We start from the raw sequence: 27,118 nt of genomic DNA, 5'->3' as shown, positions 1-27,118 counted from the left end.
AGGACACATTAGACGTGGAGATTAGAATATAAACAGAAATCTCAATTAACCTTCTAATCTGTAGGTCAGAAGGAGGGGGTCTCTGAGTTACAAGAAAAACACAATGCCCATTTCCTACAGACCCCATCCAGCTGGGGACAGAATTCAGGTCACAGAGATTAGCCCTAATAACAGGAGGGAAACAAAAGGTCGTGCAGTGCATTTCTGAAAGACCAGTGCCCAGCCAAAGCTAAGCCCGAACGGCGAGCCCAAGATGGGAGCAGAGATGCCCTTCTGGCCAACTGCAAAATAATCTTTGAGTGTCTGAATAATCACTTCTATTCTAGAGGAAAGGATACATTGAGGGAGCGAGGATGATGTCGTTAACAGCACTGAAGCATCCCAAACCCACACGATAATGTGATAGCATAGTTCAGCATCACTTCAAGGTACATGGCAGCTGGCAACAGAGGAGCAGCCCAGCTGGGCATGGTGCCGTGGGAACCAGTAGAGACAGCAGGAGCACTGTCTTCCAGCCTCTGTCTATGTATCCTGGGCTAGGAGACCCCCATGAAGGTCACTGGGAGAGTACCATTGATCACAGTCACTCATTGGAGGTTGGAGGGGTTCTTGAGATGTACTCCGTCTTCTAAGAGCTCTCAAGGCAAACAAGGGTATAAGGCGGCCTCTTTTCAACCCTTTCTTCTCTTCCTCCCTCTCCCCGGACCGAGGCAATCTTCTGAGCAAAAAGTGAAAATTGTGGCCAAGCTTCTGAACGTTGGGTTGGAAACTTACAATCAAAAAGTTATGCTTCCAGGTGTTTTTATGAAAACACGACCTATTTTCGCTCCATCCATCCTTGAAGTGAACTCTCCAAGAAGAGAAGAGCTCAGCAGGAGGCAGCCAGCATGCATCTGCCTGGTCCCCCACGTGGCCTCAGGGGTTGGTGGTGCTTCTCTTCTGGGACTGTGACCTGAGCTTTCGCCACCCCCTACTGTGCCCCACCCAACACACACAGACAAGCAGTGTTTATCAGCACATCCTTCTCCTGGCCAGACCTTCAGAAAGCAGAACCTAATTCACTGGCATCTTCATAACCTTCGGTGAAACCATACACATCAACACTGGTTGAATAGTGTCCCACCAAATCCATGCCCCTCCCAGAAGCTCAGAATGTGACCTTATTTGGAAATAGCATCAGTACAGATGTAATGGGTTAAGTTAAAATGAGGTCATGCTGGAGTAGGGTGGGCCTCTAATCCAGTAGGACTGGAGTCCTTATAAGAAGAGAGGAAGAGACACACACACACACACACAGGGAGAGAAGTCCAAGTGAGGACAGAGTAGATTAGACTGATGGCTTATAGGCCCAGAACACCAAAGATTGCCAGCTACCGCCAGAAGCTGGAAGAGGCAGGAAGGATCCTCCGCTGGTGCCTTCAGTGGGAGCAGGGCCTTGCCCACACCTGCGTTCAGACTTCTGGCCTCCAGAACTGTGAGATAATAAATGTCTGTTGTTTCAAGCCACTGAGTTTATAGCACTTTGCAATCGGTGTCCTAGGAACCCATAGGACATCTAAAGCAGAGTTTCAGAGTTCATCCTGGAATGAGGCAAGATAAATGTCACCCAGCGTTCCAGCTGTTTTTTGTTCAAGCTGGCAGGACGGGGTCGCACCCCTCGGGCTGACCAGTTGAACTCAGAGACCGTGGCTTGCCCTTGGCAATCCTCTGAGCGCACTGCCTTCCCTGTACCCTGTTCCCAGCACTTCTGCAGAAAGGCTGGCCTCTAGGCCACGGGGCCTAAATTTAACGCCTTCTCCCCCGCCCCGTGCTGTCAACCTACAAAGACAGAAGCCAATTTCAGAGGCAGAGCATTTATTTGGGATCAAGGAATTGTAACTGGGGAGCACGGTTTCTGGCAGAAACCCAAAAAGTGGTCCATTTACAGGAGAGGGGCTCAGGGCCTTTATGGGAAAAAGGGAGGCTGAGTTGAATTGTGTTGAGGAAGAGTTCATGGGTGTTAGATGTGCTAAGGCTGGACTTGTCCTTCGTTGACTGGTTCAGATTCGGTCATCAGCAAAGTCCAGTTCCAACAGTCCTTACAAACAGAATGTCCTCATCCTTGCTGACTTGTTGGAATGTTGGAGGTTTGGTCCAGTTTGGAAAACAAAGAAAACAGGACACGCGAGGCAATCTGCCTGAAATGGCTGCTCTGGCTTGGGTTTTTTTTTTTTTTTTTGGTAAGATTGGCACCTGAGCTAACATTTATTGCCAATCTTCTTTTTTTTTCTTCTTCTTCTTCTTCTTCTTCTCCCCAAAACCTCCCAGTACATAGTTGTATATTCCAGTTGTGGTCCCTCTGGCTCTGCTATGTGGGACGCCACCTCAGCACGGCCTGATGGGTGGTGCCATGTCCGCACCCAGGATCTGAAGTGGTGAAACCCTGGGCCACAGGAGTGGAGCGAGCAAACTTAACCACTCGGCCATGGGGCCTTTCCCCCGGCGCTGGTTTAATATGGCTCCACTCATGTCATCTTTCACCACTGTCTCGTTCTTGACCTCCTTCCCCTTATCTGCAAGTGTGGTCCCCATCCATGCCCCTATAACTTTGTAACTTCCTATCCTGGCCCATTAACCACTTGCCAATTAGCCTTGAGTTAATTTTAAAATACCATTTCAAGAGGCCTCATTTACTGGGAATATTGGTATCCCCGTGCCTGGGTCATGGTAGATGTTATATTTGCTGAACAAATGAAGGAGTGAATGAACAAACCAATGAGTGAATAACATAATACTCTTCTGGGCCTGGCCAGTGGCCGAGTGGTTAAGTTTGCGCTCTCTGCTTCAGTGGCCCAGGGTTTCGCTGGTTTGGATCTTGGGGGTGGACATGGCACTGCTCATCAGGCCATGCTGAGGTGGCATCCCACATAGCAGAACCAGAGGCACTCACAACTAGAATACACAACTATGTCCTGGGGGCCTTTGGGGAGACGAAGAAGGATAAAAGAAGACTGGCAACAGATGTTAGCTCAGGTGACAATCTTAAAAAAAAAAAAGATAATACTCTTCTGTGTCTAAAATAAGCTAGTTCAGTACTCACATGGCATCAACACAGTGCACTTCCTTCCCAGTCTCCTGCCCACCTGCCCCCCTCACACAAGTTCTAGTTGCAGGGCACCCAGCCCAGTCAACTGCAGAAGCGAAAAGAAAAGGCAGAGCAGGGATACACAAGCAAGAAGGAAGGGGAGAGGACAGTGTTGTGGGTCGCGCACTGCATCAGTGCAAAGGAACGAGGTGAAGAATTGTTCAAAGGACTGTGCGGTTTCTTATACAGGATTACACGCTGTCACGGCTTTTTCAAGAGGAGACAGCCCCATTGCTGTAAATGAACTTGTTAAATGTCCTTGCTTGAGTCCTGTACTAGAAGAACGTTGTTTACACACAGGGGTCAAGGAGTCTCAATCCACGTCTCTTTCACCAGCCTGTCACCAGCATGACATTGGGCAGCGTGCCCTCCTGCCTCTGTGCTTGCTCCTGCACCAAGGCTCCATGATGGCCATGGTGACCGCACTTCTCCCCAGGGGGGCTCCTCATTATTTCCTGCCTCAACATCCCCTGAGTACCTGTCATGTGTCAGATACTGGAAGAGAGGTACAGGGGGCTATGATTCTGTCACCCCCTTGAGGTTATTACAAGCCAGAGGAGAATCTGTGCATGTCATCAATAATTACAACATGGTGGGGGGGGGTAACAGCTCCAGTGAGGGAGAGCTGTGGGAGGAGGACCCCCAGAACCGGTTCAGGATGTGGCCAGGCCATTCATACAATCGCTGTGGAAACCCTCATTGTCTAGAAGCAGTGAAATGTCCCCGAATCCATGTCTCCCCTGAGGACCCATCACATTGCCTGAGATGCCCCCAGGAGCCTTGCTCCTTGAAGGCACTTCCATAGACACGTGTGCTTCACGGCTACAGAAAGGCAGTGAGACACCAGACACCAGCAGGCCGTCCCTGCCCACCAGCCAGTCTGAAGGACCGTGGGACATCACAGAGCTGGCCTGGGCTCCAGGGGCATGGAAGACACAGCAGGCAATGGAGGAGGGTGGAAGGGAGATGTCAGGCAGGGAGTGCTTCCCTCTGGAAACAGCAAACTGAGAAGTCCGCTCGAGTTTATAGCAAAAATGAAGTGACCAACGGGGACAGCAACCTCCACTGCAGACGCTTCCTGGGACCCGTTCTGCGTGTCCCTCTAGGACTACAGCAAACTCGGTAGCTGCCCCGGTAGGCAAGCCTGCTTCTCCAGCATGAAGAATGCACTAACAGCCGGGACTCAGCTGTTTCAGTTTCCCAGCCCCTCGGGGAGCCACACAGAGCATGGCCAACGTCCTTCATCCCCCACCAGACTCTTCCCATTGAGTGGCAACCTCAGAGCTATTGGTATCTGGGCTTCTGTGTTTCTCAGTGGTTTGCTTCAGTCCTCTTAGGGTCTCTTTGATGGTTAATTTTATGTGCCCACTTGGCTGGGCCGTGGTCAGTCACCCATCCAGATGTCCCCTGAATGTATTTTTTGGATGAGATTAACATTTAAGTCAGTCAACTTTGAACAAAGCAGATGCCCCTCCATAATTTGGTGGGCCTCATCTAGTCAGTTGAAGGCCTCGAGATAAAAGACTGAAGTGGCCTGGAGAAGAAGGAATCCCGCCTCCCGATGGCCTTCAGACTCAAGCTGTGGCATCAACTCTTTCTGGGTCTGCAGCCTGCCGGCCGACCCTGCAAATTCCAGATGTGCCACAATCACATGAGCCGATTCGTTAAAATAAATCTCTCTCTCTCCCTCTCTCTCCCCTACACACACCTTATTGGTTCTGCCTCTCTGGAGTATCCTAACACAGTCTCCTGATATTAATTTCCCTACAGCACTGGCTCAACTGGATGATTTAGGATAAGGTTACTTATCCCAACCCTCAATTTGCTCATCTGCAAAATGGGAATAATAATTTCTACCTCACGGAGTTAATCGATGGAAGAACTGTGTAATAAGTTATCTCTGCAAAGTTATTATTTTCAACGTTCAACTTCTCAGGACAAATTAAAGGCTGTGTTGCTTTCCCTCGGGCAGGGCTCGGTGGCGCCGGTGGCAGTCTCTTGACGGTCTGGCGGCTGCTCTGCCCTGCTCCTCTGCCCCCTCCAGACCTAACACACTGACATCCTATTGTCGTCCGGTCCCCCCACATCCATCTCCGACAAGATCCAGTTGCCTTGCACGTGAGATTGTGAATCAGGACACAGTGACCCTGCGAGAAGGGTCAGGGCTAATTGTGGGTGTGTTTAAGCAAGCCTCTAACTCTAACATCAAAAACAGACGCTTCTCAAGGCGCTGTTATCTGTCTGCGAGACACCGTGTCTGCCGGGCACCTGCAGGGCTGTTGAGCTCGCAGGTGACCATCTCAGATCCAAGTCCGGCCGGGCAGACGGAGCTCCCCCGGGCCCTGCTGAGCCATCAGCTATCTCCCAGGTGACCGCCAGGAGTGCAATGGCATGCTACCGCCACATCGCTAGCCCCACTGGCCTGACTCAATCCAGAAATGTGTTCACCGCTCTCTGTGCTGTCCTGGGGATCCCCTGAGAGCAGACGCAGATGGGTCCCCGGGACAGACACAGCAGAGGAAAAGCTGAATCCTGCACACAGAATCCTGCTGTCCACTCCGCCTCACACCTCACTAGGACGTCAGCTTCCCGACTTAAAGATGATGGAGAAACAGCAGAAGGCTTTGTCCCAAGTATGCCTTTCTGGGCTGTGAAGTGGGTCTCAAATCCTCACTTCGCACAAGCCCTCAGTGCTGTGGAGCTGGTCACCTGCGAGACGGCCCCAGAGGGTGGGTTCCTTCTCTCCATTTCCTGCTGACGAGAGGATGCAGTCAGCACAGAATCGTAGGCTGCTAGTCTGGGAGGGGTCCCTGGAAGCACGGGAACAGTTCATTTCAAATCTGGAGAGAGATGATCACAGAGAGGCTTGTGTTCAGTTAAAACCTTCCCCAGAAATATAAATGAGTAAAACTCACAAGAGCACTTGGAAAGTGGTGGCTGGAGGGGTTGGTCAAGGAGGGGGAGAAGGACAGCAGCCCCACGGGGGCTCCTCCACACTGGCTTTGAGAGGCACAGTCTGAGACCCAGTGACCCAGCCCTCAGCTGAAGGATGAGGAGGCTGAGGCCTGTGGCCAGCACTAGGTCTCACCTCTCGCTGGTTAGAAGCCGACAGCACTCGACTCCAACACAAAGCAACCATGGGCAGGAACTAGACAAACCTGCACGCCGCCCGAGAGCTCCTGGCTCAGAGCGGGCAAGCGTGCAGGAGCCCCCACTCCATCCCCACTTCTGAGATGGCCACCCCCCTCCCCCCACCGCCCGCAATTCCAACGGGAAGATATTCTGACAAAATTTCCAAACCAACGCAACCAGAAAACAATCATTTTTCCCTTTCTGAAGAAGTTCCTCCCTCGCATCTTTGTCTGTCTCTAACCCACCCTCCTTGAGCCTGGGGCCACAGAATTTGCTTGGCGGAAGCGTTGTGGAGTTTTCAAGAGCGCTCGTTTTCGAATCAGGACAATCTCGGCTCCACCGGTTGGCTCTGGGAATGATGACAAGTCACCCAAATTCTCTGGCCTTTAATTTTCTCAACTGCAAAATGGCATCAATAATACCATGTTCATAATATTACTGTTAGCATATACTCCACCGATATTTATCAAGCACCCAGAGGTACGGTGGATGCAATCGGAAATGCTTAATAAACGCGATCTTTCGTGCCGTCCCTTCATTCCATCTGTTTCATCCCTGGGTTTAATCGATTCTTCCTCCCTATTATCTGCTCATTCCCTTACTCTCCAACATCACGGCTGCTTTAGTAATCCACATTCCTATAAGGCATTCCTGGGTGAAGGCAATGGCATTGGAACCCATGGCCCTGGCTTCAAGCCGCTCCATTTCCATCATAGCCCCTCACCATTTAAAATTTTCAAATGGGTCCTCATCACCTGCTGGTTGAAAACCAACTACTCAACCAGGCATTCAAGGAGTTCTGGAATCTGATTTGACCTTTAGACCAAATTGACATCCCCACTCCCCATCCATCATCACTGCCCCAGCTACGCAGCCTCCTGTTTTCCCCCAAGCAGCCTCTGTGGATCCCCAGCTTCAGGCCTTTGCTCATGCCAGCCCCTCCTCCAGAAACGCCCTCCCTGCTGCCCATCCGTCCTCTTACCCTCCAACATCGGTTCAGGTTCGTCCCCTCCATCCTCACGGATTTCCTTTTCTCTGACTCCAGAGAATGTATATTCTCAAGGCCTCACGTGCATTATTTCAGAACAGCGAGGCATTGCAAAAATGGTCCAGCATCCAAGTTAAAACTTGGTTCCTGTCTTTATTAATGGCTCTCAAAGACCATGAAAGGAATTCCAGTTCACAGCCATAACCCTTCTAAAAGACTCCCTTTCTGTCCTGCCCAATTCCCTTTCCTTCCCGAAGCCTCCAGACCCTCCTGCTCTCAGAGCATCTTCTCAGCTCTTTGCCGTGACCTCAGTTATTTTCCATGCAGACGCGGCTCCTTCCTCCTCCCCTGCCTCACACCTCCAGCCTTCAAGCCCAGAGTCCGCAAATGCCTGCCCCAGGCCCCCAGGAGGGCTAGTGGACATGGAATCTCCGTGACTCCCTGGTACCACCAGCCTCTACTGGGATGGAGCCGGGGGCTTCCTGGAAATTGTAGTGCTAGCAGCTCATGGAGAATCCTCATGGAGAATTTCTAATAAATAAAATTCCCCACCTCATTACGAATTTGTATGTAACCTTCCGTTTTGGCTGAATTCCACACTGTCTTAAGGCGATTTAACTGATTCTTGCTGTGTCTTACCTTCCCAAGCAAGTGACAAGCTCCTGAAATGAGCAGGATGGTCTTGTTTCTCTGGATGTCCCTTCACAGCCTTGCCCAGCAGGTCACAGGGGCTCCATAAATACTCAGCAAATGGATCCAAAGAAAGCAGTCTACACACCGCAGTCAGGCAAGAACATCCCTCCTCCCCACCATACCATGCAATTTTATGAGGTTTCACTTTAAATCACATCACGGCAAGGCACGAATGACTTCCAGATCTCAGACGGACTCGGCACGACGGAACGGTGACCAGAGTATGCTTCGTGATTTCTCGCACCACGGGATTCTCAGATTCTCATTAAACACATGAAACACAATACAATTCAGTGCGGACTCAGACATCTGCTAAGAATCACACGCAGGCGTGTGAGTGATGCTGGAGCACGGTTGTAGAGTGCACAGTGTGGGCACCCGCACGGTCGGAGCCCAGGCTTTTCAAGCCGCACGGTGAACATCTGGTGCTGGAATGTGGCTTCTCCCTGGATGAGTAGGTTTTAAATGCCAAGTTCTGTTAGGTGCCTTATGGGAGAGAGGAATATCATAAATTAGAATTTTTTTCAACATTGCATTGCATGACATGCCATTGGCACTCAACACATAGTTATTGACTAATTTATCCTTCAGGAATATTTATTACTATTAAACATCTCAAGTCAGTCATTTTCCCAGGCTTATTATTTTAAAATATAATCTTCTCAACATTCTTTTGAGAGAGCCTAACATTGTGCAACTCTAAATATGACATGACACAATGTAATGCTGATATTTTCTGGGAAAAGTTTTTAAAATGCTATAAAAGGAAAACATTTCGATTTGGCCTGAGATAGCAGCAGATGCTTAAAATGACGCCTACCCTATGTTCCAGAGGCAAGTCGATGCATTTCACTCTCAGGTTCTTGAGGTCAACAAGCAAGGTTGTCAAAATAATGTTGTAAAATGTGGATCTGCCCATGAGGCACCAGAATCCCACTCAATAAACATCGGGAAAAGATTTGCTGGCCCTGTTCCTTTGCTGGGATTGTTTGTGTGCTGGGAGTAATGTGGAGCAATTACAAAGCGGAGAGTGGGTGAGTCCAAAGATGTGTTCCAGTCTCAGTGTGTGAACAGTGAATAAAAGTCTCTTTGAAAACTCTATCCCTTCAGATACTTGGTATTAAATTCTTGCGAACCCTTCCGATACTTTGTATCCATTTCTCATGCAGCCAGGAGAAGGAATTGATGAGAAGGGTTGATGAGAAAGAGAGGGAATGAGGAATGGGTTTGATGGAGCTGCTTTGGGAAGGAAAAGGCACATGTTCTGATAAGACTTCTGAAGGATCACCTGGCTCTTTGCCTCTGTTGGCCTTGCTGATTTTTCAGTGTAATAAAACCTTTCTCAAACACTTCAATGGTTGATGAATTTGATGGAAATTCTTCTCAAGAGCAGGGTCCCCATCTTCTGCCTGGTTTTCTGAGGGAGAGCCATGGCAATCCCAAAGTTTAAAGGATTGTTTGAAACTCCTGAGTTCAGCTTTGCCGCTGTGGCTTGGGAACCCCCTGCAGTTTCCCACGATGGATGTTTACTGTTGACCTGTGGACTGGTTAGACAAGTCCCAGCCTCCACTCACGAAAGCATTTTGTTTGAGCTGTAAAATGAAGCTTCTGTTCAGTTATGGCTGTGTCAATAAGGGCATAAAATGAGACAAAGAGGAGTATTTTCAACAAAGATTTGGAAAACATTGAAGAAAACTTTTAAAAATTCAAATGTTTGCTGCACGTATGACTGGTGGCTTGACGGTGCTGCGTGTTTTGAAATATTTTCAACAGCCAGTCTACTTTTTTGGGTACACTTGCCAAAAGCACTTAACTATGAGTTATGAGGAACTGTGGAGAAAATGGAAAATTTTAAACTTGCGTTCAAGGCACGCACAGGTGGCTTTGCCCATCACTCACTCCAGGAGGACCTGACGAGCCACAAAAAAAGCCCCCTACTTGGCCTCATTTTGGCATAAACCCCCCTCTAGAGTTCCTGGGATGCCTTGAGAGCTGGAGGGCCTCTTCCAAGGCAGAGCAAGGTGGAGGCGTGCCTGCCCTAGGAGTTATCCAGCCCTTGGGAAGTCTTTTCACGCTTTGAGCTTAGTCCAATCGTAAACATAATACAGGGTTTTGAGGGTTTCTAGTCTTGCTTTCGCAAGTAGTTCACAACTGGGAAGGCTTCAAATTTTTATCGAGCTCAGATTTTATTTTATAGTTTAATTTCCCATTGACTTTCTCTGCTTCTGGCATCTTCCTCACCCCGTAGCTGTATATATCTTCCCAAATGCGGCAGAGACTTTGGGAAAAGTAAAGTGTGTAGTGTCAACTGTGGCAGGCGGACCTCTGTTCAATGGCTTTTGCCCTCCACCCTATGAGGAACCTATAAAAAACAAAAAGAAAAAATTGTGCATCACCTCCCCACATGTTATTCTCATTTATCTGCGTAGATATGGAGTAACTTCATTTTTATTATTTTAGGCACAAGCTCTCCACATGCATAGTGATTGACGCCATTGTTCAGATCTTGGTAATCAGTTCTGAGTTGAATAGATGCCAGAACAAAGCTCTGGGCAGACCAGAGCTGTTCTCATTCGGCATTATAACTCCATCAGTAAAAGTGCTCAGTCAGCTTTGAATTCACTGAAGTGCAACATTGCCAACCCATTTTCCTCCCCCTCGTCCTTAAGGAGATCAACACCTGGCCGGAGGTAAGATGCATGCAGCTTCCCCCAGTGAATGAGATGGCCACTGTGGCTTGGCTCCTTCTTTTAAGTGAGCCAAAGCTCCCTCCTTTCTTTCCTAGGCATTCCCAAAACATCGTTTTACATTTAGACTAAAACTGTCCGCCCTTGGATAGCAAGTTGACTCTTCCATAGTCTCCAAAATGGCCCCCCTCCATTTTGAAAGCTAGGACATCTGTCCGTCTCTTTTCTCCTGGTATCTCTCTCTCTCGTTCTCCAAGATTCCGCAAAGATCACCTCTAAGAGCTTCACAATCTCATTTCCAAGATCTTTCCGATGGTCTGAGTCAGACGGCGCATACTCTCCTGGAGAAAGCAGGTGTTACACTATTTTCTGACTATTTGGGATGTCAGTTCCCACACGTCTGCTCTGTCCTTTCTGTTTGAACACCATTTTTATATAAAGGAAGTGAAAAATAAAGTATACACTGAGTCACTCGAGTTTCTTCTCCATCTGTTAGCAACATGCCATCTGCTCCTTGCTTCTGGCACTAAAGACAATGAAGCGAAACACAAAGCCTCAGACGGATTCTGGACTGAAGCATTGTGGCTCTAAAAGCAGATAAAAAGAATGCAGAGGAGGGTTTTATGAATTCCTAAAGGCAAAATATCGACCTGGGTGCTGGCATAGAGACAGCAGGGCCCCTCTTGATCTCCAGCTCTTCCCCATGGCCCGTGCCAGCTGCAGGTACTCATGAGAGGGAACAGAAAGGACCCCTGAGGGGCACATAGGCAGGAAACCCAGCCCAGTCGCCACACCTTTCTCTGATATGAAACAGAAGCTGGAAGCTGCTGAGGGAGCAGGAAGCCCAAATCAGTAAGGACACAGTTGAACTCAACAACACCATCAATCAACCGGGTATAGGTGACATCTCTAGTCTGCTTTATCCAACAGCAGAATACACAGTCTTCTCAAGCTCACACGGAATAGTCACAAAGATAAACCACCTTCCGGGTCATAAAATATACCTGAGAAAATTTAAAGGGATAGAAATCGTACAATGGAATTAAACTAGAAAACGATAACAGAAAGATTCCTGGAAAATCCCCAAATATGTGGAGATTAAACAACATACTTCTAAATAACACCAGGGTCAAAGAAGAAATTTCAAAATAAATTAGAATGTATTCTGAACTAAATGAAAATGAGAGCATAACTTATCAAAATTTGTGGAATGACATGAAAGCAGTGCTTAGAGGATAATTTGTAGCTTTGAATGCGCATTAGAAAAGAATAAAGATCTAAAATCAGTGATCTAAGTTTTCACCTTAAGAAACTAGAAAAAGTGGAGAAAATGGGGCCAGCCCAGTGGCACAACAGTTAAGTTCACACGTTCCGCTTTGGCCGCCCAGGGTTCACAAATTTGGATCCTGGGTGCGGACCTACACAATGCTCCTCAAGCCATGCTGTGGTAGGCTTCTCACATATAAAGTAGAGGAAGATTGGTGGCAGATGTTAGCTCAGGGCTGATCTTCCTCAAAAAATTAAATAAATAAAAATTAAAAATAAATAAACAGAAACTAAAAAAAATGGAGCAAATTAAATCTGAGTAAACAGAATAAAAGAAATAGTAAGAATTAGAGCAGAAATCAATGAAATTGAAAGCAAGAAATCAGTAAAGAGAATCAAGAAAACCTAAAGCTGGCTTTTTGAAAAGATCAATAACCTCGATTAGCCTTTACCCAGGCTAACTAGGGAAGAAAATATGAGGACACAATTTACTAACATCAGAAATGAAAGAGGGGACATCACTACAGATCTCATGCATATTGAAAGGATGATCAAGGAATACTATGAACTCTATACCCACAAATTTGACAACCTAGATGAAATGGATCAATTCCTAAAAGACACAATCTGCCAAAACTCACACAAGAAGAAACAGACCATCCAAATAAGCCTATGTCTATTTAAAAAATTCTATCAATAGTAATAACCTTCCAAAACAGAAACCACCAGGCCCAAATAAGTTCACTGGTGAATTCTGCCAAACTTTAAAGCAAGAATTTATACCATTCTCTATCATCTTTTCAGAATACAGAGCAGAGGGAATACTTCTTAACCCATTATATGAGACCAGCATTGCTCTAATACCAAAAGCAGGTGAAGACATTACTAGAAAAGAAAACTAAAGATCAATATGTCTCATGAGCATAGTTGTAAAACCCCTCAACAATATATTAGCAAATTGAATCCAACAATATATAAAAAGAATTACACACCATGACCAAGTGGGATTTATTCCAGGTATGCGAGGCTGGTTCCACATGAAAACCAATTAATGCAATTCACCCCATCAACAGTCTAAAGAAGAAAACTCCCATGGTCATGTCAATAAACGCAGAGAAAACATTCAACAAAATCCAACACCCATTCATGACAAAACCCTCGGTAAACTAGAATTGGAGGGAATGTCCTCAACTTGATAGAGACTATCTACAAAAAACGTACTGCTAACATCATACTTAATGGTGAGAAATTTGAAGCTTTCCACTAAGATCAGGAACAAGGCGAGGATTTCTCGTCTTACCACTCCTTTTCAGCATTGTACTGGAAGTCTTTGCTAGCACAGTTAGATAAGAAAAGGAAATAAAAGGTATACAGACTGGGAAGGAAGAAATAAAACTGTAATTGTTTGCAGATAACATGATTAGGTATAGAGAAAATCCAAAAAAAAAAAATCAACAAACTCCTGGAACTAATAAGCAATTATAGAAAGATTGCAGTATACAAGGTTAATACACAAAAGTCAATCACTTTCCTCTCTGCCAGCAATGAACAAGTGGAATTTGAAATCAGAAACATAACACCACTTACACTAGAATCCAAAAAATGAAGTACTTAGGTATAAATCTAACAAAATATGGACAAGACCTATATGAGGAAAACCACAAAATTCTGATGAGTTATGTCAAAGAACGAAATAAATGGAGAGATACTCCATGTTCGTGGATAGCATGATTCAATATTGTCAAGATGTCAGTTCTTCCCAACTTGATCTATAGGTTCAATGCAATCCCATCAAAGTCCCAGGAAGCAATTTTGTGGATCTTGACAAACTGAGTCTACAATTTATATGGAGAGGCAAAAGATCCAGAATAGCCAACACAATATTGAAGAAGAGCAAATTTGGAGGAATGACATGCTCCGATTTCAAGACTTCCAACAAAGCTACAGTAATCAAGACAATGTGGTATTGGTAAAATAATAGACAAATATATCAATGGAACAGAATTGAGTCCTGAAATAGACCCACGTAGATATAGTCAACTGATCTTTGACAAAGGAGGAAAGGCAATACAATGGAACAAAGATAGTCCTGTCAACAAATGGTGCTAGAACAAGTGGACAGCCACAAGCAAAAAAAAAAAAAAAGAACCTAGACACAGACCTTACACTCTTCATAAAAAGGAAATCAAAGTGGATCACAGACCTAAATATAAAACTCAAAACTGTAAAACTCCTAGAAGATAACATAGAAGAAACCTCAATGACCTGGGGTATAGCAATGACTTTTTAGATATAACACCAAACATAGAATCTGTTAAAGAAATAATGGATAAGCTGGACTTCATTAAAATTAAAAATTTCTGTATTGTGAAAGACAATGTCAATTAGAATTAATTAGAATTAATTAAAAGAATTAGAAGACAAGCCAACAAGCCACAGACTGGGAGAAAATATTCGCAAAAGACACATCTGATAAAGAACTATTATCCAAAACATACAAAATACACTGTTAAAACTCAACAATAAGAAAACAAACAACTCTATTAAAAAAATGGGCCAAAGATCTTAACAAACACCTCGCTAAAGAAGATATACAGATGGAAAATAAGCATATAAATAGATGCTCCGCATCATATGTCACCAGGGAAATGCAAATTAAAACGACAATGAGATACCATGACACTTAATAGAATGGCCAAAATCTGGAACACTGACACCACCAAATGCTGGCAAGGATGTGGAGCAACGAGAACTCTCATTCACTGCTGGTGGGAATGCAAAGTGGTACAGTGACTCTGGAAGACAGTTCAGTGGTATCTTACAAAATCAAATATACTCTTACCATACGATCCAGTAATCATACTTCTTGATATTTGCCCAAAGGAGTTAAAAAGTTATGTCCATACAAAAACCTGCACACAAAGGTTTATAGCAGCTTTATTCACAACTGCCAAAACTTGAAGCAATCAAGATATCCTTTAGTAGGTGAATGGATAAATAAAATGATACATCCAGGCCAAGGAAAATTGTGTAGCACTAAAAAGAAGTGGGCTATCAAGCCATGATAAGACATGGAGGGACCTTAAATGCATATTACCAAAAGAAAGAGGCCCATGTGAAAAGGGTACATACTGTATGATTCCAACTATATGACATTCTGTAAAAGGCAAAACTATGGAGACAGTGAAAAGGTCAGTGGCTGCCCGGGGTTAGATGGAAAGGGATGAACAGACAGAGCACAGAGAATTTTGGGGACAGTGAAAATATTCCATATGATAATATAATGATGGGTAAATGTTATTACATATTTGTTCAAACCCATAGACTACACAACACCAGGAGTGAACCCTAATGTAAACTATGGACTTTGGGTGATTATGATGTGTCAATATACGTTTATCAATTGTAACAAATCTATCTTCTGGTAGGAGATGTGGATAATGTGGAAGGCTGTGCACGTGAGGAGACAGAGGATGTATGGGAAATCTCTGTACCTTCCTCTAAATTTTTCTGTGAAGCTAAAAGTGCTCTAAAAAAATAGTCTGAAAAAAATTCAATGCGATCTATCTTTTACTATCTCGCTGATGTTCAATAAACACTTTTTATTGACTATGTGTTGGTCATTTGAAGGTATCGCTCTCAGAAAAGTACACTGTGCATATTTCTTACTATCTTCCCATGTGAAATAATCTTTCTGCAGAGAGTTAACAAGTGAACTTTTGTCTGTGGCTCTTAAACCACCAAAAGGGAAATAGGGGCTGCATGAGATAAAGTCCACATAGAATGAAAGCTGAGAACAAGAAACAGTCTTTATTCACTTGGACTGTGCTTCTGGAAATTCTATTATTGAATATATTCACTTGCCATTGGCTTCAGCGTCAAGTCAGACTTGAGTTTCCAGGACAGAAGTCGTTTTTACCCTGCTGGTCAGTCTGGAAGCTGTGGTTGCAAAGAGAGACCAGCACCTGGGTACCTGATGCTGCAAAAGCAAACTGTCAATCATCTGAGCTGATTCCAGGTAAAGCTCTCCACGGGCCAGGTACTTCACTCTCCGGGGAGCCCTCCCCTCGCCTCCTCTCGTCCTTCCTCCACATGACTCGTCTACAGGAAAACTCCGATAATTTACAGAGATAAACAAACAGAAGGACATTTAAAGAATCAAGAAGAAGCGTATTCTTACACATATCAGCTACTCTAAAATCAGACCTGATGGTCAGGCTTGCACGATCTGGGAGAGAGAGACAATTGTGAAATGTCATCAGAGTTTCCGGTCTCATGGATAAGTGGAGGTCTCTTAAAGTCCCTGACGGAAGGTCAGTGCCTGCATTTTCAGAAAAAAGCAAGGTGTGCCCAACACATTGTGTGGTTTGGAAAGATCACTTCAGAGTAAAGAGATTTTTGGGGAACATAAAGTATCCCCTACTCCCTCTTCAAACCAAAAGGTTTTTGTAGAACTAAGCCCTCCTCCCACAACGGACATTATCCTCTTCACACAGTGTCCGTCAGCCCTGTATCTGGTTTGCCTCATTTTCCAAGATTAGTTTGTAAGGATGAAAAAAAAGTCTCCAGACAGACCAGAGAAGAATTAGGTTCCATTTCAATCTTTACTTTCCCTGGAGTGAAAAGTCCGTGATGCTCAAATCAACCCAAGATTGTAGACTAGTGCTTGTCACTAATTCTAGCTAATTTTCTGCCTTCTCTCAGCAAGGAAAAAAAAAAAAAGGAAAGCAAGACCTATAAATCGACTCTGGCTGGGTACCAGCTCTTCTAGGTCCTTGAATCCACAAAGAACTCAGACAACAGAAACTCCCAACAATCCGTAGAGAGCTTTCCTCATGATAATTTGCTGCCTAGCGATGTTTCTGGACTGCCCAAAGCCAGGGAGAGAGATGGTAGCAACTGAGAGTCACGGAACACTGCTGGTAGCACATCTTATGCCAAGAAACTGTCACAGGATGCCTCTCATCTGGGAGCACTGGGGGACAACAGCAATCACCAAGCTCTAATCCAAACTTTGAGTATCGAGTAGTAAAATGATGCCACACTACGCAGAGGTAAGTGCTTCAGAGCACCACTCCAGTCTTCGTGTCAAAGGGGAGTCTACTTTTCAGTATAAAGTCAACTTGCAACATGAGATAGTGTAAGAAGAATTTATTAGCACTCTGGCCACGGGAATGAGTGAATCTCCCTGAGCTCAGATTCCTCATCTGGAAAATAGGAGTCATCCATCCATGTCAGGGAGCTCTGTGGGGACCCAATGAGACAAGGCATGGAGCCTGCTAAGTAGTAAGTGTCAAATGAATGTTAGTTGACTGCAGATCAAACATGAATCATGTTCGTACTCATGTATAAGTCTTTCTTGGTGCAGCTGATTTAAGCAAAGTTTCTGTGGTTTGACAGACCTCACTACCAGCCCACCCCTGACTTTCATTCTAGAGCATTCTTGGGAAAGCAAACTAACTTTTGCATCCCTCATTTTCTCCTTTTATAAAGAGAATATCAATACCTGCCTTACTGGGTTGGGAAGATTAAGTATTGATAACGAATGTGAAGTTTCAATGTGGTACCAACCAGTGAGTAAGAACTCAATAAATTCTTCTTATAATTATAGGATGACCAAATTATAGACAATATGGATAGCGATAGCAATGCAGATACAGATATCTATACGTATTTTTAATTATAGGATGCCCCCCAAAACGGCAATATTATGTGACAGGCCTTCATCTCTCGGGGAAGATGAGAGAATTTGGGTCTTCTGGCTGCCACGCTACTCAGTCCTCCAAGAAAGGCGATTTAACCAGCAGACCTTAAAGACAGAGAAAAATATCTGAAAAATCTGAGTACTGACTTTCATGTCCAACAAAATTGTGGATAAAATAAGCTGAACATATCACATATTTACATCTAAAAATGCTGAATAAAATAGATCACTCATCCTTTTTAATGTGTAGCAAGCAAAATCCACAGAGGTCAGGAGTAAAGGGACTGAAGACCAGAGAGGGAAGTCTGGCTGTGGCCGCCAAGGAGAGGGTTTTGGCGTCAGCGAACCAGAAACTTGGATTCTAAGGTCTCTAGGAGGTTGGGACTTCAAAACGAAAATCCTAACATCAAGATGGTCCCTCAAAGGGTTCCCTTCAGTAACAGGGTACAGTAAGAAAAACCACTTTTTGGCGGGGGGTGGGGGGTGGGGGTGGCAGACAAGCTTGTCTCTCTCCCTGGGCTCTGATGTGGAGGGAAAAGTCTGCCCTGAGAAGTCGTTACCACAGGCCTGTTCTCACCAGAGACTGGGTTCAGATTTGTACTATTTGGTGTAGTAACCTAATAGTCACACTTAATGAGGGAAAGTTCTTTCTAGAAGAAACGCTAGCTGGACAGGTAAAAGGAAATATACAATTAGAAAGTCAGCTTTCCACAGCACTCTCGAAATTGTTGATTCAAGCAAGGATTATCAATTGTTGATAAAACCATTATGTGTATGATTTAAGGAACGAGTAAATTCATAGAGCGCCCAAGGGAACCGCACATACGGCTACTTTCTGGTCAAATGGGGGTGAGGAGGGATGTTAAACAGAAATACCCGGAACCTGGATATCGGCAAGGCCAGGCGGGGTGTCCTGTAGATCACTCAGAGCACTGTGCACCTTGCCCACCCCAGGGTGAGCTAGTTCTCTAAGGGTGTCTATCTTTGCTGACTCACAATTTACTATTGATCAGGATATTTTACAACTCTGTAAGGGCAGATGGGAAGCTGTAGAAAATTGATTCAGTGCAAATGATCCTTTTCTCCTAGCAATGCAAATGAATTTTGTCTGGTAGAGATGCAAATGAGGTCTCCTTGGTAGGAAACATAACCCCAAAATCTACAGTTTCATCATCCCAAAGACATTAACCTGTCTTATGTCTAATTTAGCAATCTTACTGTAACAGTGTTTCTTGCAGCGGCTATAAATACTCTGTCTCTCCTATAATCCTTTGAACGAGATCGCCAGACTCCTTGTTCCCTTGTTAATGACTTAAATAAATCTTTGTCCCATACTCACTTCATGTTGGTAAGAGTCATGTTTTTAACATTTGGAAAATTATATTTTGGCAAAGCACAGTTTTACAATGGAAGCATCAGTCATCATCTGAGTCCATCTTAAGTCATTCTCAGCATCCTAATGATGTACATATTATGCGTCCCCTGATTGGATGCACTGGGAAGCTCACATGATGCATCCCCAACAAATATGTGTGTATTTCTGATGTATCCTAAATAAGATTTCAGAAGTAAATTCCAGTTTGAAAGAAAACGGGGATTATGTAAGATCAATAGAGATTTAAGGATATAATGGTGGTTCTAGATGAGGTCCGGGTTTAGACACACCAACTGTAAATAAGATTTTGGACAGTTGGGAAAATTTCAAATGGACAGTGGACATGATACGGTAAAAATGTAATTTTGTGGGAAGGTGGAGTTAATTAACTGAGGAAAGCTATTGTGATAGAAAATAAACATTATTATATTACATTTATTATATTATTTTATTATATATTATTCTATTATTATAACATAATTATTATATGATATATTATAATACATAACACATAAAATAATATATAATTATTTAATAATATGTATAATAACATAATTATTCTTCTATTATAATAACACTTTTATTACATAATTTCAATTTAGGAAAAAAGAGAGAGAATGTGTATTGGTAATATAGATAGAGAGATAGCGAGGAAGAAAGATAAAACCTAGAATATATACACTGAGGTCTTAGTGGTACTGTAGGGTGATAGAAATATAATATTTTCATTTTCCTATTTTTCTCTGGTTTTCTAGTTTCTGAATACATATTTACTATTTTGTAATAATAAATGTTTTTAAAATAAATTAAAACGCAAAAAAAGACACTATTTGAATAGTCTGAAAATTTTCATCTTAAAATTTTATCAAAGTAATCTAAAGATCTGCTGTAACTCTGGGTCTCATGGCAAAAGCAATCACAAAATTTTCAAGGTGGACACACCCTCACCAAATTGGCACAGGCTTTCCACAGATATATCCTCATTGAAGATGGACTCACAATCCAAAATAATAAATACACAAAAGTTTTTATTTAAAAAGACCAAAAACATCTTAAACTAGAGAGATCAAATAATTTACCTACACAAATGAGTAATAACTCAATCATTAGAAAAGAGAAAAAAGCTGGGAAGGAGGGAGACAAAAAGTAAGAGAGGAATAAATATAAAGTAAGAAATAAGATGGTAAAAATAAATCCAAATTCTCAGTGACTGAAAAAATTGTGAATGTTCTACACTCACCAGTTAAAACATGGAGACTTTCATATTGGATTTTAAAAAAAAAGAAGAAGAACAAATTCGGCTATATACTGTTTACAATAATATTCAAAAACATGAAAACAGAGGCAGAAAATAAACAGCTAAAAAATGTATATCAATTGAATGATAAATAAGGAAGCCAGTTTAGCTATATTATCATAGAAAATATAGAATTCAAAGCAATAGACGTTATTAAGGATAAATAGGGCATTATCATATTCATAATAATGAATATATAAAAATCTAAAATTGTTTGTACCTAATAATTTAGCATCAAAATGTTAAAACAGAAATTTGAAGAATTATAGGCAGAAATGGATAAGCCTAGAATCCTAGTAGGAATTTTATCACACTTCTCATAGTAATTTACACATTAAAGAAACAATTTTTAATTAGTAAGTATATGGATGTTTTAAGTAACACAATTTACAACTTTAATCTAATGGAGATATATAGGCTTGTGCAACAAATAATTAGAGAATACACTTTCTTTTCAAGCACATATAAATATTTTCAAAAACTAACCACATCTATATCCACAAATTAAATTTCGATTATGCAGAAGAATCAATATCCTATAAACCTTGTTACTCAAAGTGAGGCTGTCTGAGCAGCAGCACTGACATCGCCAGGGGCCTGTTAGAAAAGCAGAACCCGGGCACCACTCTAGACCCACAGAATCCGAATCTGCATTTAAATAATCCCACGTGATTCATGTGCAGATTACCCTGATACAGACCACATTCTCCAACAGTATTGCAAGTAATTTAGAAATCAGTAACAAAATACTTGCTTTACAGAGGCCAGCCCCATGGTATAGCGGTTAAGTTCAGCATGCTCCACTTCAGAAATCCAGGCTCACAGGTTTGGGTTCCAAGTCTGGACCTACACTACTTGTCCACCATGCTGTGGTGGTGACCCACATATAAAGCGGAGGAAGAGTGGCACAGATGTTAGCTCAGGGCCAATCTTCTTCAAGCAAAAAAAAAAAAAAAGCTTTACAAAAACGTATACTTAAAAATTTGAGAGGCCTGCTCTGTGGCCGAGTGGTTAAGTTCGCACGCTCTGCTGTGGCGGCCCAGGGTGTGGATCCCGGGTGCGGACATGGCACCGCTCATCAGGCCACATTGAGGTGGCGTCCCACATCCCACAACTAGAAGGACCTGCAACTAAGATATACAACTATGTACGGGGGGGTGGGGGGAGGGGGAGGGTTGGGGAGATAAAGCAGAAAAGAAAAAAAAAAAAGATAGGCAACAGTTGTTAGCCCAGGTGCCAATCCTTAAAAAGAAAAGAAAAAAAATTTGAAACCCACTTCTACATAATTTATGAGACGGAGAATTCACAATGGCAATTATAAACTTTTAATAATAATGAAGCTACTATACATCAAATAAGAATGTAGTACTAAAATAGTACTTACTGAGTAAAATTCGGAGCCTTGACTGCTTGTTATAGAAAAGAACAAAGACTGACAATTAGTGAGTACCAACAAAAGTGTACAAGAAAGCAATAATATTGATCAACTAATAATTAATTCATAAAAGAGAAAACAATAATGCCATATGAAAGATCAGCAAAGCAAGGTGCAGAATCTTTGGAAAAGATTAATAAAATAAGCATTAGTAAAAAAAAATTCTAATAAAGTCAGCATTAGCAGTCAAGAGAAAGGAAAGACCAAGTGAATAAAGTTTGCAGCATTTTTACAGAAATAGCCCATATTTTTAAATGCTAACAACAAACTAATGTCAAGAATTTTGAAAACAGAGATGAGATGGACAATTTCCTAAATATATAATTTACCGAAGCGGACTGAAGATGAAATAGAAAAGCTCAGTAGACGTTAATTACATTGAACAAATTGCATAAAATATATTCCTCCCAAAACTTAGCAAAACAAATAAAAACAAAACACTATTCTCAGATTGTTTTATAAACAAAGTCTATGGAACTGTTAAGAAACAGAGGAATCCAAAGTGATCTGGAATATAGACGAAGTAGAATCCTCTACAACTCATTTCATGGAAATAGTAAAACCAGTATATCAGATTGCCCACCAGTCACATTCATAAACGTATTTGCAAAAATCCTCAACCAAATAGCAAACTAAATCTGCAACGCGTATAAAAAAATACGCCATGAGGAGCCTGAGTTTACCCCAAAATTGTGAGGCTGGTTTCATGCGAGAGCAATCTTTTCATTTAGTTACTTCATTATGAAACTGAAGCAGAATAACCACATGGTTATCTCAACAAAAGAATAAAATCATTCAATAAAGTTTAGTTAATGATTTTTAAAAGCCTCTTTTTCAATTGGGAGTAGAAAGAAGCTTCTTTAATGTATAAAGGGTTTAATTAAAAAGACAAACTAAGAGAGAAATATTAGCAGTATTCATGATAAGACAATGAGGCCTCCAGACAGAACAGAAAGACAAAAAGAAAGAAGAAAGAAAGAAAAGATTGAAAGGAAAAAATGAAACTATCATATTTACAGTCAATATGTTTATCTACATAGAAAATCTAAATTTTTTTTTTAAATAGGATTATTTATGAAATTCAGGGGCTGGCCTGGTGGCATAGTGGTTAAGTTCACTCGCTCTGCTTCAGCAATCCAAGGTTCGCAGGTTTGGATCCTGGGCGTGCACCTAGCACCACCTGTCAAGCCACACAGTGGCAGCATCACACATATAAAGTAAAGGAAGATGGGCACAGATGTGAGCTCAGGGCCAATCTTCCTCAGGAAAATTAAAAAGATTCAGCAAGATTTTTAGATACAAAATCAATGTACAAAACCAACTGTAGGCCATCCAATTCTGGAAAAGATGGAGTGAAAGGAACCAGATTTACGGACCTGACTGAAACAATTAGAACAAAGATAAAAACAGACAAAATGTTTAAAACAACATTTTTCAGAACTGGGCATAAGGCAGTGAAGGACAGCAACCCCTGAGGGTTGAGGAATATATGATGCGAGCTGTACACTTGTCCCCGCTTATGGAGGTGAGAGAGTTTCCAGGCACAGTGCAGGAAGGGGGATGGGGGGAGCCTGGTGGATTCCAAGTTGAAGGGATGGAGATGAGAGCACGGGAGAATCTGGTGGCTGGGATTCAAGGAGAAGGTACCAGAGAAGAGAGAGCAACACCAATGAAGAGCCCCAGATAGGTAAAGCGTCCCCTCAGTATTCAACAGAGTGCTGATGAGCACGTCCACGTGAGGACACCACATGAGGCCAGGGAAAGAATTGTGAGGAAGGAGTAGGAGGAGAGTGGCTGGTGTCCACACAGAGCCCAGAAGAGCGCCTGACCAGAAAGCCTCATGGTGCACAGGATGCTGGTGCAGACTCAGAGCCTCTTGCCTCAGTAGTCAGAAACAATTAGCCCTAGGATGGGCTCCAGCGCTGCCTAACAAATATTAAAAACAAAACTTGAAAAAGTGAAACTGTTTCCAAGAAACGTAACTATGTCTCAAAACAAAGCTCCAGAATATTTATAGGAATATAAAAACATCCAGCGCCCAGCCAGGTAAAATTCACGATGTCTGGCGTACAATCAAAGATTATTAGGCATGTAAAAAAAGGTCACCAGGCGTGTAAAGAGCAATACAGCCCATAATGAGGTGAAAAGTCAGCCAGGCTGATCAGACCCAGCACTGACACAGATGTTAGAATTCGCAGACAAGGACATGGAAACAGTTACTATAACTACACTCCCCGTGTACAAAAAACTAAGTGGAGACGTGGAAGACATTAAAAAAACCCAGATCAAACTTCTAGAGATGCAAACTGCAATGTGTGAGATGAAAAATACCCCGGATGGGATGAAGAGAAGATTAGACATTGCAGAAGAAAAGTGAACTGGAAGATACAGCCATAGAAACTATGCCAGAGGAAGCACAGAGAGGAAAAATAATTTCAGAAAAGGAAGAGTGTCCGTGAGCAGAGGGACAACATCAAGCACTCTAATAGACACAAAACTGGAATCCATAAAGGAGAGAGGTGAGGGGTACAGAGAAGATGTTTGAGAATATGGATATAATGGCTGAAAGATATATGCTCCCCCATATTCAATGCAGCATTATCCACAATAGCCAAGATATATAAATAACCTAAGTGTCCATCGATGGGTGAACGGACAAGGAAGATGTGGTTTATATATACAATGGAATATTCAGCCGTAAGAAAGAAGGAAATCCTGCCATTTGTGACAACATGGATGGACCTTGAGGGCATTATGCCAAGTGAAATAAGTCAGACAGAGAAAGACAAATACTGTGTGATCTCTCCTTTATGTGGACTCTTCCAATTAGAAGATAAGTAAGTCCTGAGGATGGAATGTAGAGCAAGGTGACTAGAGCTAATGATACTGTGTTGCATATTTGTAAGTTGCTAAAAGAGTAAATGGTAAAAGTTCACATCACAAGAAAAAACATTTGTAACTGTGTGTGGATGGATGTTAACTAGACTTATGGTGGCGATCATTTTGCAATAATACAAATATTAAATCATTATATTGTCTACCTTGGACTATTACAATGTTACATGTCAGTGATATCTCAATAAAAATGGGGGAAAAAAGAGAATCTTACGAACTGAATAAAAATGAAATCATTCCAAAATTTGTGAGATGTCACTAAAGCAGAAAGCAGGGGGAATGTATCACACTAAACACCTATAATAAAAGAAAGAAAGATCTCAAATCAATGACGTTGGCTTTAATATTAACAAACTAGAAAATGAAGGGCAAATTAAACTGAAAGTAACAGAAGACAGGAAAAACTAAAGATCAGCATTGGAGGGGAGGAAAAAGTCTTTCTCCACTCTCCTAGGGTCCCTGGCTAGGTCTGAAAATTAAACTGACAGAGGTAAACGAAGAGGAGAAAAACATCTACATTTCATTGAATTTTTGCATGTACACAGGAGCCATCACAAGAGGATACAGAATGAAGAGAATGAAGAAGTGGCCAGAACAGGAAGCTTTTACGTCTTTTAGACAAAGAAACAATAAATTTGTGAAGCATTGACAAGATATAAGGGATTTGTGCTAGGAGCAGTGAACGGTGAAATAACCAGGAAGATAAGAGTTAGTTTGTTTACACAGCCTTCTCGGCCCTAAATTCCCCATCTCTGGTGATAAGGATGTCTCCCCTCCTCCTGGTACAGCCAGGCCACCTCTCACAGGGGAGATTTATCTCTCGCTTTCAGGGAAGAGGGCCCAGGAGGGGGAGGTCAGAGGGACCTTCCTCCTTCTACCATTTCATCAAACTCCTTCAGCTTAAGACATTCGTTATGCCAAGGTGCCATATTTTGGGGTAGTGCATCTTGAACCCATTCAGGGCAGAACTCAACGAAATAGAAAACAGGAAAACAACAAAGAAACTAAAAGCTGGTTCTTCGAGGTGTTCAATGAAATTGATCAACCTTTATCCAGATTGATCAGAGGAAAAAGGAGAGAAGACAGACCACACCAATGTCACAGCTGATATGACATCGCTGCACAGGTCACGAAAGGATAAGGGAGTATATGAGCAAACGGGCTAAGAGATTCTGAAACTTAGACGAAATGGACAAGTTCCCTGAAGACACAAGCTGCCAAACTCACTCAAGAAATAGAGGCAACTTAAACACCTCTAAACCTATTGACAAAAGTGAATCTGGAGTTAAAAATCTTCCCACAAAGAAAATTCCAGGGTCTTTACCCGTGAATTCCACCAATATTTAAGGAGGAAATAATACCAGCCATGCACAAACTCTTCAAGAATTCTGAAGAAGAGGTAATACTTGCCAAGGCACCCTATGAGGACAGTGTCACCCTGATACAAAAACCAGACAAACACAAGACAAGGAATGAAACCAAATTGAGACCACTCTCTGTGACAGTGAGATTAGAAATACATAAGTTTTCTTCAGGAGGAGAGAAAAATGAAAGACTATATGGCGATACATTCTCAATTGACCATTACATGTATAGTGTTAGAATGAAGCAACCAAAATTGCATGAAGCTAAAAATATATATAATACTGATTTAAAAAAGCAAATTTCAGAACTATGCATACAGTGTGATGGCATTTATACGTAGTCTTAAAAATGCAAAATAATTGTACACTGCTTATGCAAACATACATACGTAATAGAAGTATAAAAACACACCAGTGAACGATAAATACCAAATTCAGAGTAACAGCTGCCTGTGGGAAAGCGGACGAGGAATGGTCTTGGGGAAAGCCACATAGAGCGTTTGGCTGAGTCCGTGACATTTTATCTATGTTTTCAAACATGTGAAGCAAATATGGCTGAGAGATAAAATTTGACAAAGCTGGGTGGTGCACGTACAGCTGTTCTTTATATTATTTTGTAAACTTTTCCGCAGGCTTGATATATCATAATAAAACAGTCATGATTTTGGAAAACACGTGAGCAGACGTGTTCCATGGAGAGAGCCGTGTCTGGCCTCTCCGGGTGCCACACCGAGAGGCGGCCGCACAGCTAGGAAGCACCTTTAAGTGGCCGTGAACCACCGGGCTGGGGGACTGTTTATTGAGGTCGTCCTGGGTCAAACTTGAATTAGATTCCCTGCTGGGCAGCTGCTCTTAAGAACCCTTCCTTTGTGGGCTTGGGGCTGAGGCAGGCTGTCTGAGTACCTCCCGGATCACACCTTTAAACAGAGACCCTCATAAAGGAAAAGGAATAGCAACAACACACACCAAACTAAACTCATTCGATGCTCAAACATTTCTCTTGGACAAACAGACGAGTTTAGACTCACCAAAACAGGTCTTCACCTCCTCAGCTCTCCCCTAATCGTTATCCGAACACTTGCCTCATTTCACTGAAAGCTGCTTTTCCTTTTCTTCCAGCACTTTTCGCGGCAAAGCTGCATTGGAATACAAGCAAAG

At 42.7% G+C, this 27,118-nt stretch overlaps 1 long non-coding RNA gene across 1 annotated transcript; it reads right to left on the bottom strand.

Moving 5' to 3' along the window:
* Positions 1-1,837: 1,837 nt before the first annotated feature.
* On the bottom strand, positions 1,838-27,118 carry LOC138921643 (uncharacterized). Its single transcript, XR_011434385.1, has 4 exons — positions 26,989-27,118; positions 8,758-10,299; positions 7,884-8,423; positions 1,838-5,964 (listed from the first exon to the last, which is right to left on the bottom strand). It is a non-coding gene; the product is annotated as an uncharacterized lncRNA (long non-coding RNA).

This window comes from Equus caballus, chromosome 31 (assembly GCF_041296265.1).
Source record: "Equus caballus isolate H_3958 breed thoroughbred chromosome 31, TB-T2T, whole genome shotgun sequence".
Lineage (NCBI taxonomy): Eukaryota > Metazoa > Chordata > Mammalia > Perissodactyla > Equidae > Equus > Equus caballus.
The sequence above is the reverse complement of the archived record's forward strand: the minus strand, read 5'-3'. Positions and strand labels throughout refer to the sequence as shown.